The 15803-nt window shown below is 34.9% G+C and overlaps 2 protein-coding genes across 22 annotated transcripts in view; one reads left to right on the top strand and one right to left on the bottom strand.

The window, feature by feature from the left end:
* LOC138706541 (uncharacterized) overlaps positions 1–4799 on the bottom strand; it is a 63167-nt gene extending 58368 nt beyond the window's left edge. The window contains exon 1 of the mRNA XM_069835966.1: positions 4678–4799. The gene's annotated coding sequence lies outside the window, so the exon portion shown is untranslated. The remainder of the gene's footprint in view (positions 1–4677) is intronic.
* The window catches only part of LOC138706539 (coiled-coil domain-containing protein AGAP005037), a 1408895-nt gene that overhangs the window by 843959 nt on the left and 549133 nt on the right, over positions 1–15803 (top strand). The window lies entirely within an intron of this gene.

Below are 15803 nucleotides of genomic sequence, written 5' to 3'. Positions count from 1 at the left end.
AATTTGTGAATTGAGTATGGAGTTGAGGTTTCTGCTGTAATACGTGAAGTATACCGTGGAGATATGCCAAAGCAAAAGTAATCAGAAGCACTGATTGGAAAATACATTGACATTACTGCGTTCCGACTGGTTTGGTCCCCAACTGAAATTGGATCCCTGAAGTGTTGCCCCATCACGTTTTGTGAAGTGGAAGGCAGTTTCTCCCAATTTAAGAACATTCTTACAGACAATAGACATCATTTTTCATTACAACATTTGGACGAATATTTAATTATTCACTGCCATAATGACAATCCTATAGAAACTAGTGTATAATGCTACGCTATGGTCGTGTTAGCCATTAAGAATTAGAAATTGTTAGTGCCTTTTTAAATGCCTATTTTGCCTGCCTATTTCAACTGTTTTTAGTACCTAAAAATCCGCAGCTTGATAATAATAATAATAATAATAATAATAATAATAATAATAATAATAATACTCACTTACAAATGACATTTAGAGAACCCGGAGGTTCATTGTCGTCCTCACATAAGCCCGTCATCGGTCCCTATGCTGAGTAAGAGTAATCCAGTCTCTAGCATCATCCCACCTTCTTCAAATCCATTTTAATATTATCCTCCCATCTACGTCTTGGCCTCTTCAAAAGCCTTTTTTCCTCAGGTCTCCCAACTAAGTCTGTATATGCATTTCTTAATTCGCCCATACGTGCTATATGCCCTGCTAATCTCAAACGTCTGGATTTAATGTCCTGATTATGTTAGGTGAAGAATACAATGCGTGCAGTTCTGCGTTGTATAACTTTCTCCATTCTCCTGTAAGTTTATCCCTCTTAGCTCCAAATGTTTTCCTAAAGACCTTAATCTCTGTTCCTCTCTCAATAATAATAATAATAATAATAATAATAATAATAATAATAATAATAATAATATACAGTGCAAAATTCGTATCAGAAATTTGATTTTGGAACAAATTGCAAAAAAAAAAAAAAAAAAAAAAAAAGAGGTAAAAGGTAAAGGTATCCCCGTAACATGCCATGAAGACATTTGGGGGCATGGAGGTAGAGCCCCATGCTTTCCATGACCTCGGCACTAGAATGAGGTGCCTTCATGACATGTTACCTTTACAAATTACAATATTAAATTTAAAAAATATTGGATATAAGTACCATATGAAATTTAGGCGGTAATAAATAGCTAGGAATTGACATTGTTATAGATTATTTATTATTAACGGAATAACTAGGAACCAAATTTCCACGCTGGACATCTCAGTTCATACCTCAATGAGTGTAAGTGAAATTTTTGGTAGATAAAACGGACTCGGAGTGGGTTTTCTAAGAGTACAATCGATTTGTCTTGTATAGATCTATTATTTTCATCTAGGAAATTTTATTGTACCTTTATGAATGAAGAAGTTGTAGAATTAAACTAGATGAGACTGTAGTTTCATCTAAGGGTATTCTCTAGATCTTATTTTTCACCCAAAAATTCAACGCGGACTCTTTCGAGATTTGCGCTAGTCTCTTTTAGAATGGGAAGACAATTTTCTGCCCATCCTTTTCCAGATTATAATATAACTCACGGAAAGGAGAACGAATGACGATCTTGATCCAGATTTTCTCGGGGTACTTCCGTTTATTCTGTCACTTTCGTCACCCGTACCTAATTCACACTCGTCGTCATCACCGATGCAGTGGTGACGGGAAATTACTATGTCCTATTATCTTACCCAGGACACCAACATTGTAGGGGCAAGTAGCTACAGAAATCATTGGGACTGGCGTCAGTTCCTGAGTAGTCTACTCTGGTGAAATAAGTTACAAAAAATGTATATGATGCTGTATATAGGATTTTAGAAAACATTATAGATAAGTCAAATATAATATAAGAATATTTATTGAATGAGTTTCAGTCAAAATGACATCAATATGAAAAAAAAAAACAACAAAATCGAATACATACTCTAAAAAAAACAACAAATATGTATACATATAAATAATTAAATAATTAAAATGCATAATTCTGATTGTTCCGATATAAATTGCAATTGTTCAGTTATTAATGAAGTTAATAAGGTTAAATACTTAGGTATAATTATTGATAATCATTTAAAATGGAATAATCATATTCATTATATTTGTAATAAATTACGTAAAACATTACGTTACTTCGTTATTCTAAGACATATTTTGTCACTTAACTGTTTACGTGTAATTTATTTAGCATTATTTCAATCTATATTTACAGTATGTATGGTATTATAGGTTGGGGTGGAATTATAAATCTAACCTTTATCCGTTAATTTTACTACAGGAAAAAGTATTAAAAATTTGTTTAAAAAAAAGCAGAAAGATTACCCAACTGAATTGTTGTTTAAACATTTCAAAGTTTTCAACATTAAAAAATGTATTATTTTATTTTATTAAAATAGTTTCATAGAAATTTTAATAACTTTGAAAGGTATATACATAAATATAGAACTAAAAATATGAATTCTCTGCGTTTGTCAGAATCAAAATGTAAAACCAATGCAGCTTTTTATCATAGCATGAGTCAAAGTCCCAGATTATTAAACAAATTTTATTCCAATAATATTTCAACCACGAATCCTCTCGAAATTAATAAAAAAATAAAGACAATTGTATTGGATTTATAGTTTGGTTTTAAACATATTAAACACTTTTTAATCTGTATTCACTCTCAATTTTAATTTTATTTTCGTCTGTATTGGAATCCCCTCCCGAGCACGAGTCTTACTCATTCAGGAGTGGGCTAGTTTATCTTTCATCGTATTTATTAATTTGTATTCATTTCAAACTTACTAGCAATAAAAATAAATAAATAAATAAAAATTCATTGAAGTTAATAATATGTTGCTAGTGTTTTCGCCTATTTAGGCATCTTAAGGCATATATTAAAAATGTCTCGTGTGGTGCACAGTCGTCATGATACTGCCTCTCCAGCAGTATTCCCAAAGACGTATTATAATAAATCTAAAGTTGATTACTGAATATATACAAGAGTCAACGTTTAAACATTGTCTGTTGAACCCATCGCGGGTGCTCGTGTAGTATTCTGCTAACAACTTTTGTAACTTGAATTTAAACAATGAAATGCATCACAACTAGACTCAACTTCCAGTTAATATATATAGCTGCGATCTAATTTGGAACCCAAGTCGAAGGATCCCTTTGAAACAATTCCGAAGTCTACTAATAAATGAAGTAATGAAATTTAATATTGGAATTAACATGAACAACAAGATCATATTACTTTGCTACAATTAGGCTATAACTTTAATAAAACAACAAATGCTTGACATATATGACACACAACGACACAAACCATTAATTTGCAAAATACATAAGCATTTATATGATCATATGCAATATATTAATAGAGATATAATTTCTGAATTAATGAACCTTAAATATAGATGTAATAGTAAAAGAAATTGAACCTGTTTCAATGTACATAATTATTGTATTTACTTTATTTTATTGGGTTATTTTACGACGCTGTATCAACATCTCAGGATATTTAGCGTCTGAATGAAATGAAGGTGAGAATGTCGGTGAAATGAGTCCAGGGTCCAGCACCGAAAGTTACCCAGCATTTGCTCATATTGGGTTGAGGGAAAACCCCGGAAAAAACCTCAACCAGGTAACTTTCCCCGACCGGGATTCGAACCCGGGCCAACTGGTTTCGCGGCCAGACTCGCTGACTGTTGCTCCACAAGTTTGGACTAATTATTGTAATTTTCTTATGTATATTAATAGTTGTTTTAATTATTTTTATAAAATTGAAGTAGATTTTGATTATTAGTTTGGTTTTAACCGTTAAACAAGTAAATTAATCGAAAGCAATAATTAACGCAACTATCATTTGTTTATTTATTTTTATGTATTATTTAATATGTTTATTTTAAGATTGTTCAGTTATTATCTACTTAATGATTATGCCAATATAAGTAAACTTTTAATGCACCACATGAGATATTTTGAATATATGCCTGAAGATGCCTAAATAGGCGAAAACGTTAGCATCATATTATGAAATTCAATTAATTATTTATATGTATAAATATTTGTTGTTGTTTTTTAAATATTGATAAGTCATTTTGGCTGAAACTCATTGAATAAATATTTTTAAACTATATACAGGATGCCTGAAATTTTGGTATAAATTTTCGGTAAACACTGTAGTGGGGTATTGCATCCCTCTTACAATAAATATTCATAGCGCAGAACTGAATTCTAACCCTTGCACACAAACACACGTGTTGTTATAACTACTTACGTATGCTGTTTATCGTTGGGTTTCATAAAAAATTACCATAAATCGAAGATTTTTTAAATATTTACCACCCTGTAGAAGAGGGAGACATTGAATATATTCCCAGCTCAAAAGCGTGTTTAAAAATATTAATTAATGTCTGTATGACTGTTGTTCGTTTTCATCCCATCGCGCAGAAATGCCACTCTTGATTAATTTGTCAATTTTTTTTTTCACATCACTCATTCGCAATTTATTTTCCTTACTTCATAAAACACGTCTGTCGCCATGACGACCCTTTTCATGTTAAAAATACAATGCTGTAATTGACACTCTAGAAAAATATCCAACACCGGCGAACACATTTCACACAACGCTATGAGAGTAAGATAAAACCATTTACCATCTATCGGTGGACACACGGACACACACACTTCGGTGTGAATGCTTCGTCAGCTAGCGAGCGACTGAGATCTCTTTCCAAATGTCTTTTCAGTGTTTACAGCTCCGTGGTGGGGTTTTTTTATCTCGTTTTTCTTCTTTTCTTTCTGTAGCACATGCATAACTTTCTCCTACTCGAGTACAGACCGGGACATTGTGCTCAGCCTGACTTAAGTAACTGTAATAATAATGCGAGGGGTGTCCAAGGTTACGAGGACCGCTCACCTGTCAGCTTTTTTCTCCAGAGGCAACGTGGGTGGATTGTAGAGAGATTGCTTCTTTTGATATTTATTACAGAGTTACAGTTACTGTTCCACCACACCACTGGACCATTATCTTCAAATACCATCGCTTCTCGTTAATATTTCTCACCACAGAGATCGTGGTTTGGTTCCAGGCAGAACCATTTGCGGTTTGTTGCAAATCAGTTGTGAGGTAATTTACTCAGAGTGCTTGAGTTTTCATTGCCATTCTCGTTCTATTGTAAGAATTATATCGTATCCCATGGCTTTGATTGACTTCTGTTCTGTGAAAGTAATATCAGTGTTACTACTACTACTACTGCTACTACTACTACTACTACTACTACTACTACTACTACTACTACCACCACCACTACCACTACAACTACCAATACCACTGTTACCGCTAATGTTGCTACTACCACCAGCACTGTTATTAGGGCCTACTGTTAATGCTACTATTATCACCATTACTATTTTTACTGTTACTACCACCATTGCTGCTTCTACCATCACTACTACTGCTACTGCTACCGCCAGCCACACTATTACTGCTACTGCTACTATTACTACTACTACTAATACCACCACTATTACGGATACTACCACTACTATTACTATTACTACCTCACTACTATTATTGCTACTACCGCCACTACTATCACTATTACTACCACTGCAGATGTTACTGCTACTACCACCACTATTATCGCTACTACCACCACTATTACTGCTACTACCAATACTATTACTGCTACTACCACCACTACTATTACTGCTACTACCACCACTGTTTACTTCTGTTTGAGATTCTGGCTGATATGTACTCGTACTTCTATTTTCAGACAGTACTGTTCCACCGCATCACTGGACCATTATCTTAAAATACCATCGCTTCTCGTTAATATTTCTCACCACAAATATCGTGGTTTGGTTCCAGGCAGAACCATTTGCGGTTTGTTGCAAATCAGTTGTGAGATAATTTACTCAGTGCTTGAGTTTTCATTGCCATTCTCGTTCTATTGTAAGAATTATATCGTATCCCATGGCTTTGACTTCTGTTCTGTGAAAGTAATATCAGTGTTACTACTACTACTACTACTACTACTACTACTACTACTACTACTACTACCACCACCACCACCACCACTACAACTACCAATACCACTGTTACCGCTAATGTTGCTACTACTACCAGCACTGTTATTAGGGCCTACTGTTAATGCTACTATTATCACCATTACTATGTTTACTGTTACTACCACCACTGCTGCTTCTACCATCACTACTACTGCTACTGCTACCGCCAGCCACACTATTACTGCTACTGCTACTATTGCTACTACTACTAATACCACCACTATTACGGATACTACCACTACTATTACTATTACTACCTCACTACTATTATTGCTACTACCGCCACTACTATCACTATTACTACCACTGCTGCTGTTACTGCTACTACCACCACTATTATCGCTACTACTACCACCACTATTACTGCTACTACTACCACCACTGTTTACTTCTGTTTGAGATTCTGGCTGATATCCTAGATCATATATGTAACAGATATGTCGGGGTTATAGACTTTGAGGTTAACAATTTTTGTCAGGTTTACTACGCTGCCATCTAGTTGTTACATAAGGAGTCACGTCATAATTCCCATTTGAATTGCATTAGCGACTGTGCTGCCATCTCGTGTTCGTTTACGGCGGACGGGTGGCGATCCTGGCGGTTGTTCTCTTCAAAGTGCTGCCGATTTTAACGTAGCGAGGAGTTATCTGTTACATATATGATCTAGGGTGATATGTACTCGTACTTCTATTTTCAGATAGTACATCTTACTTGACGATATGCATCAGAGAAAGAGCAATAATTGTTTGCATACATCTGATGTCTTATTAGTGTAATATTTTATTATCGATGTATGCAATGAAGGGGGAAAGGAACTGCCCACCCTACTCCATTATCTCGCGGCTTAGTTGCCTCTTGTGATGACTTATTGGTGTCACTCATGAGTTTCAATTTGTCTGTCTTCGGGCAGTTGACTAAACAAAAAACCACCACCTCTATTACTGCTGCTACTGGTACCACCATTACTTCTCCTGCTATTACTACAGTTACCACTATTACTACTACTGCCACAACTATTACTGCTACTATTATCACCAATTACTGATACTACTTTCACCACCACTTACTGCTACTACCATCACAATCACTGTTAGTACGACTACTAAAAATAGTACAGTAATAATAATCTGTGGCGCTACAGCCCTTGAAGGGCCCAGACCGACCATCCGGCTACTGGTCTCAGAAGCAGAAGTGGACGATCATCCACCCAGAATGGAAGTATCGTGTAGTTAAATAGAATATCCATTTTCCTTGCCTTAGACCACGATGCCATGGCACGGAACGCTAGTGCTACTACCATCGCTATTACTGATTCTTCTACAATCATTTCTGATAATACTACATTCATTACTTTTACTACTACTACACTACCGTCAATAATCACTATTAATGATACTACTACCACCATTATTACTGATACTAATACACCACTATTATTCATACTGCCACCACTATCACTAGTACTTTTTAATGGTTATTTTATATTACTAATACTACCACCACTGTTACTGATACTATACTATCACTAGTACTGACACTACCATCATTACTAATAGTACTACTACTGCCGTCATTATTACTGACAATATTGCTACCATTTACTGTTAATAGTACTACCATAATTGAGCCATTCAGAGCAAAAGTTGTGTAAGTCAAAATTGGGTATGAGGTTTAAAGTAAAAATTCTGTAAAATACAACACAAAGTAGCATTTAATATTTCCTTCTTGCTATCCATGACTACTAATAGTTTAAATAAATTTAATATTAATTGCTTCTTTGCGCTGTATTTTACAGAATGTTTACTTTAACCCTCATTACCCATTTTTGACTTACACCACTTCTGCTCTGAACGGCTCAATTATTACTCATACAACTACCAGCACTGCTATAGATAATATCTGAAATGTTTTCGAACGTGATTGGATCCCCGCAAAATTTGGACCTCATAACTTCATAAGTCAAAAGACAACCACGACACATTAACCACAGAGAAACAAGCATTCCTTAAACTGGTATAGAATACTTGACTAGATTTTTATGCAGGTTTAAAATACTCCTTAGACTAATATTCAGTGAATGTGTTTGTTTAGAAATGCTAGGTTATGCACGTATCTGAATTTTTTTAAGACAATGAGGGCTAATTGTCATAGTTTCTTCAATCAACACTTCATACATTTTGATATATTATATCTTGTTACAGATAAACCCAGTTCTTCAATTGTTTTTAATACAAATACAAAAAGGTCTATACATATAACCTAATGCAGTATATTTGAACTTAATTGTGAGTATTCCAAATTAAGTAACTTATATCATTTAATTAAATAAAATGTCCATGAGAATATATTAGTAATAGTTGTTCATAATAATTACATTACAGAATCGATTCCACTATTGGATGGATCAGTGAGATCAATACTCACACTACATACATTCAACTAACAGAAGTATATTAGCTTATTATGAAGTTTAAGAGGAATCATATGATTTCATTATGTTGTTTTAATAATTACAATTTTATAATTAAGAAATATAAGACCAATATTACATTTTAGTTACAATTTTATTACATATAATTTTAAGATCTGTATTCATTTTAGGTTTTTCTGATTGTTGCTTACCATAGAGTTAACCATGCAAATAGTTGTTAATATACGCAAGAATGTAAACATAAATTACCGGGTACATATTTCATAGCAAAGATATAGTAAAAATTGTATAAAATATTGTGAGTCAAATCCCTTATGATGCCTAAGGGCGAAAACGTTTGCATTTGCAATGTTATGATATACAGGGACATCACTTTACTTTTACCAACATTTTTAACATTAACCTGGCTATACTCGGAAACTTTGTTACCCCCCCTTCCATTACAGGAGTTTGGTGTTACTAGTGAAATATGTAAACAAATCATTTTACTAGCTATAGGAGGAGAGAAAAGTAGTGTATCCATTTATGTTACAGGGAAATACAATATTACGATTTTCAGTTTGATCATTACTTTTACAGTATTTTATCAAAAAACAATAGAATAGTAACAATTTTTTTTCACAAACTCAACTCTTCAGGCGGTTATATTCATTGTGTAATGTCTACTTTATTCAGCATATTACTAACCTAATTTATTCCTGAGAATTTTGTGAGCACTTCCGTAAGAAACCCCAATTTCTACAGCTAACTTCTTGACCGACTTATTAGGACCTCGCTGCATCCTTTCTCTAGCATCTACTACATCATCTTCTGTCACCTTTGTTGGGCATATTACACTTTTCTTTCTTTCTGTACACTCTGTTGCTCTAAATTTATCTATCAGATTAATGACATTTCTACGAAAATATTCCGTAATGATATAATCAGGAAATTGTGAAAAAAAAAACTGTTGTTCACATTCGGTTATATTGTAATTCCAGTTTCCATCATCGTCCTTCATACCTACAAACAGTAAAACAAAACTCTTGTTTAAATAATGATGTTAAGTACCGTACCATATTATAGAGTACCGTACTTTCGGTAACTCTAATCTTCACTTGTGCTCGGTCCACACAAATAAATTCAGTTATGCTACACACCATACCTGTGTGAAAATAAACTTCAATGATATAAGCTCTTTCTTCTATAGAAAATGCAACATATTTCTGAAACACACTGTACTCTGTACTGTTTATTTCACTGCTAGCAACAGCGGCCGTAAATTTGTGTGACTGACGTTAGCAAGGACATTAGTGAAAGGGGTTGGAGTCAAGTACATTTAGAAACGCAGGTACAATAAAAATTGAAGTAAAAATAAAATGATGTCCCTGTACAATGATCATTTACTTTTGTAAGTGTTACTGATTTTAAACTTTGATATGTCATTTAGATTGAACTCTAAATAAAATTAGATTATATTACATTACATTGACTATCAGAATATATCTATGATCATACTTACTAAGAGAAAGAGAGAGAGAGAGAGAGTGAATGAGAGATAAGAGAAAAATAGGGAGAGAGGTACAGTTCTTGAAGTCATTAGCAGATGCACTTGTAAAAAGCGCTTCACTTGGACGGATGTTCGGAGTGAATGCACTCCACTTTCGAGGGCCGCGATGAGTCGACAATTCTCTCACTGAACTTGAAATCATTCGCTTCGCAATTAGGACTTCATTGTCAGAAGTGGGTCGTGTTTGTCATTTTTTTTCTGCATAAACATCGCGGTTGGCGTTGGTGCACCACAATCTCATCCGATATTTAGGTTCGAATCTTGGATAGTTCGAGTGGGGGTTAGGGGGAAATCCTATAGAGACTACTATGATAACTGCCATTTAACCGGATATTTGGTTATACTAGAGATCTGTATTCTATTATGGCCACAGCAATAATTATTAAATCTTGAACTGGTCCAGAAGAGTCGGTGAATTATAGTAACACCACAGTCTTGTCTAGTACATACAGTCACGACGCTCAATACGTAGGGAATATGCATCCAATGATAGTTGAACTTTAGTTGCCAGCCACTAGGGTCGCTACTATCGCACAGTTTATTGTTCCTAATACTCTCAGTTGTTAACTACTTGGACCGTTGTATCGCGATAAATGCAAAAAATCACCTCGAACTTCGTGACTGTATGTACAGTAGTGGCAAAAAAAAAACCAGACCGACCCTTGTAGCTGGTTTCAGAGCCTTGTTCACTCCAGAGCACGATAGACTGGTAACTAAGGCTTTCGTGGTTCGAATCCTGCCTGGGAAGGATACTTTTTTTGTTCCTTATTCAAATTTATTCCCAGTACTTGTTAATCACTTGGACCGTTGTATCGCGATAAATGCAAAAAATAATCTCGAACTTCGTGACTGTATGTACAGTAGTGGCAAAAAAAAACCAGACCGACCCTTGTACCTGATTTCAGAGCCTTGTTCACTCCAGAGCACTATAGACTGGTAACTAAGGCTTTCGTGGTTCGAATCCTGCCTGGGAAGGGTACTTTTTTTCTTCCTTATTCAAATTTATTGCCAGTACTTTTCGATTGCAGTGATATTTTACTACTTAATTAACTTATTCCCAGAACATGAATTTTACCAGCAATCGAAAAGTATCGGGAATAAATTTGAATAAGGAACAAAAAAAAGTTTCCTTTCCAGGCAGGATTCGAACCACGAAAGTCTTAGTTACCAGTCTATCGTGCTCTGGAGTGAACAAGGCTCTGAAATCAGCTACAAGGGTCGGTCCGGTTTTTTTGCCACTGCTGTACTAGATTGTGGTAACACAGTAATGTCTTAGCAAATTGACTGACGTTTCCTTACTTGAATTGTACATTCATAGGTCTACATTAACCCAGATATGCCTACTGTCCTATTAAAAGGACAGTTGTCAATGTTTCAAATTACCCTCCCTACAGTTAACGCATTTGATTTTTCACATGTGTCACTATTACTGGTCTTAATTAGAAGCTTTCTAGGTGTGTTAAGATTGGTAATTAGAGTTATGGTCACCGTTAAGTTTGAGATATGGACTTGAGAATTGTTCGCTTATTTCAGCTATGTTATCCGAGACGCAAATCAGATAAAAATGTTAAATATTTTTACAGTTCGGAATTATTTTACAAATTGTTGTAGATCAAATGACTCCTAATAAACATAAATATAACGTGAAACCACATTGCGTTCGAAATATCTATTCATTGCGACATGACAATGATGAAAACTTACGTGTCCTTTTAAAAGGACAGTAGACATATCCCCATATATTTTGAAATTGTTTCGCTATTTCAATTTTAGTGGATTTTCCCTGCATGAAATGCTATCTACGTTTGAAAATTATGCTACGGGCGAAATTTCATCTCAAATACAGACATATCACTATAATGCAGCCTACAAATGCCACACAGAGTTCGTGTGCACTCAAAATTGGTTTCTGGCGTCTTGTCAGCCACTGAGGTGTCTGGATATGAATGGAAAAGTTGAGACAGAGTCGGGTGTAGTTGCTGGGTAGCTAGTCGGCAGGACGTTGGTTCGCTAAGCCAAAGATCCCGGGATCGATACCCGGCTCCGGAACAATTTTTCCTATTATTCAAGTCTGCTTCACAGGGAGACATACCTGAAAGCCAGATTTGCACAGCAAGATCTGTTTACAAGTGGAGGACTGGTGACGTTCTGGAGAGAGGTGTTGAACGGACATAAGTTTCTATTGTTTTTCATTTAGTATTTTTGGAAGAGGTCTTATTTTCTTTCTAAATTGTCATTGTCACAACAATGTAGATTTTAGAAAATAAACTGAAACCTGTCTTTCGACATTGCCATAGCAACTGTTTCATTATATGTATCGTCACTTCTCTTCCAATATAACCTCCTCCTCGAAACTTCAACACTCTTTTCGCATATTACTTATTTTTACGTATCAATAGCAATACGGTACTATTCAATGACGAAAGCATTCTAGAGTTAAAACGAATTAACCACAATGCATCAATCTTCAGAATAATATTAGTAGTAATAATAAAGAAACTATAATAAAATAATAACGTAATGATTTGTTAATAATAATAATAATAATAATAATTGTAAATTACAACAATTACATTGTTTCCTTTCATGTAAGCATAGTATACAATTATTCCTCAAAATGTATGCTCATATGCCTACTGTCCTTTTAAAAGGACACCTGTTTCTAGCGCAACCACTTACAACTAGAATGTTTCGACACCATACATATACTTCAGTTATATACTGCATTAAATGAGATTTGAAAAATACACAAAAATTGCAAAAAAAATATTTCAGGCATATTTGGGTTAACTTCTCTTCATTTTTTATATCTACCTCTTTCTTTCTCAGAACTATTTCCCCCCCCCCGAATCATTTCATACAGTTTACTATATTCTTTAGTTCTCCCTTCTTTTTTACTTGTTTATACACTATCTCTCTAAGCTTATCGTGTCCAGTGCAGGCAAATGACTCCTGCACATAGTCTGTTGGCTGCAACGAGCTGGAATGGTGGTTGATTAGGCGTCTCTGTACCTTTGTGACTGTTATTGCATGGAAGTGCACATGGGAGGCGACTTTGGAGTTTATCAAATTACTTAAAACCTACTACAATTAATTGCACCCGTTTAGTTCTTTTTGTCTGTCGTTGTCAAAAAAAATGCTGTGCATGGAATTTAGTTGCACTGTACAGCTGCTATCAGCACAAAAATAGCTCGTGTTTCCAGTGGATATGTATCAATTTGATGTTGACGTTTGTCAGTTAAATTTAAATGAGTTCGTTTCAGTTTTCTCTTCAACACAAGATTTTTTGAATGTATGATTCATACGTTTGTACAAAGTTTGTATTACCGATGACAGGCTGTGTTACATTCCAGCTGTTGACCTTGCAGTGGCGTAGTGTACATTTGCCGCTGTCGCCGCAGAGAATCTGAAACGCATTCTATTCTAATGTCATGAAAAAATTGACAGCGCATTTCAGGAAATCCCTATGTTTGCATTTAACGTCTGGATAGGAATTAGGGTAATGGAGTTAGGCTAGGTAGGTAGGTAGATAGATAGATAGATAGATAGATAGATAGATAGATAGATAGATAGATAGATAGATAGATAGATAGATAGATAGATAGATAGATAGATAGATAGATAGATAGATAGATAGATAGATAGATAGATAGATAGATAGATAGATAGATAGATAGATAGATAGATAGATAGATAGATAGATAGATAGATAGATAGATAGATAGATAGATAGATAGATAGATAGATAGATAGATAGATAGATAGATAGATAGATAGATAGATAGATAGATAGATAGATAGATAGATAGATAGATAGATAGATAGATAGATAGATAGATAGATAGATAGATAGATAGATAGATAGATAGATAGATAGATAGATAGATAGATAGATAGATAGATAGATAGATAGATAGATAGATAGATAGATAGATAGATAGATAGATAGATAGATAGATAGATAGATAGATAGATAGATAGATAGATAGATAGATAGATAGATAGATAGACAGACAGACAGACAGACAGACAGACAGACGGATAGATAAATAGAGTTTGTTGTAAGATTTAATTGTGTATCATGAACGAAATGAAATAAGTTATAAACAGTCCACCGCTATGCAGTAACGGTTAGTACGTCTGACCGTGAAACTAGCGGACCCGGATTCAAATCCTGGTTGGGACAACTTATCTGGTTGAGGTTTTTTCCTGGGTTTTCCCTCAACCCATCAAGAGCAAATGCTGGGAAACTTTCGCCGTTTGATCCTAGACTAGGGTGACCAAATTCCCAAAATAAAAAAAGCGGGACACTTATTAATGTTGATATCAATCAACATTTTCTCTAAATATTCATTATTACTTGTATTTATATAACGTCAGTGAGCAATAAGGTTCAGTTTTATTTATTTTAAAGAAATAAATACTGCTATAGGCCTAATAATTATTTATTTACTTATTTATTTATTTATTTATTTATTTATTTATTTATTTATTTATTTATTTATTTATTTATTTATTTATTTACGTACAAAAATAATTCTTTCATATATTGTATAATTGATTAAGTTGTCTTTGAATCTTCACTCAAAATAGACATAATATTGTCTCCACCTCTTTTAATATATCTTTTCTAATTCGAGCATCAGAAACTTCGCCATCTCACAAAGCTTATAGAAGATACCTTATCGAGGAAGTGACCATTAATTTTATATGCAGCTCCTCTTAATTATTAACAGAGTTCTTTCACGTTTCGTAAATCTACAATATTGGACTTGTATTCCATCCCTCTACATCCTAGAAACTCTTCAAAATACTGCTGGTAACAAAATTGCGGTTCTATACATGGTAGGCTGCCTACTCATACAATCACAGCTCCTTATTTGGTTGTGATAGTGGTCTTATATGATGGATGGATAGAACAGAGAAAAATTCTCTCCGACACCGGGACTCGAACCCGGGTTTTCAGCTCTACGTGCTGACGCTTTATCTACTAAGCCACACCGGATTCCAGTTCCGATGCACGGAAATATTTTTATTTTTTTGGGTTATTTTACGACGCTGTATCAAGATCTAGGTTATTTAGCGTCTGAATGAAATGAAGGTGATAATGCCGGTGAAATGAGTCTGGGGTCCAGCACCGAAAGTTACCCAGCTCGTATTGGATTGAGGGAAAACCTCAACCAGGTAACTTGCCCCGACCGGGATTCGAACCCGGGCCACCTGGGTTAGCGGACAGACGCGCTGACCGTTACTCCACAGGTGCGGACACGGAAATATCATATGTACTTCGGTACATAATAATAATATAGCTGTCTTAGTTAATGAGATTTTAGAAGCCATCTTGGGAGGGAAGTTCCTTGTTTCGTTGAAGTCCGGTCTTCATTATGGTGCCAGTTGCCGTGTCTCGCATAGCTTTGTGTAAAAAATATGATGATAATATCTGCCGGAAGTGGCGGAGGGATATTTACTGAACCTGCTCATCCACTAACAATCAGAAGAGGACGTGACTTCCTCGTTGCGACAACGAAATCCGCGTGTCATTAGTGAAATCACAGGTGGAGAAAACGGAGCCGCGTCTCTCTGTGCAGACAGGACGCGTGGCTCCATACTCTGAGGCTAGATCCGCAGTTAAATATTTATGTACTCATTTCAACGAAAGAACTGTCTATTAAAGACAATAATATACTGGCGAGGAACTTAAAGAGAAGTTAAAGCGATTGGTGAAA

Source organism: Periplaneta americana, chromosome 9, assembly GCF_040183065.1.
Source record: "Periplaneta americana isolate PAMFEO1 chromosome 9, P.americana_PAMFEO1_priV1, whole genome shotgun sequence".
Taxonomy (NCBI): Eukaryota; Metazoa; Arthropoda; class Insecta; order Blattodea; family Blattidae; genus Periplaneta; species Periplaneta americana.
The sequence above is the reverse complement of the archived record's forward strand: the minus strand, read 5'-3'. Positions and strand labels throughout refer to the sequence as shown.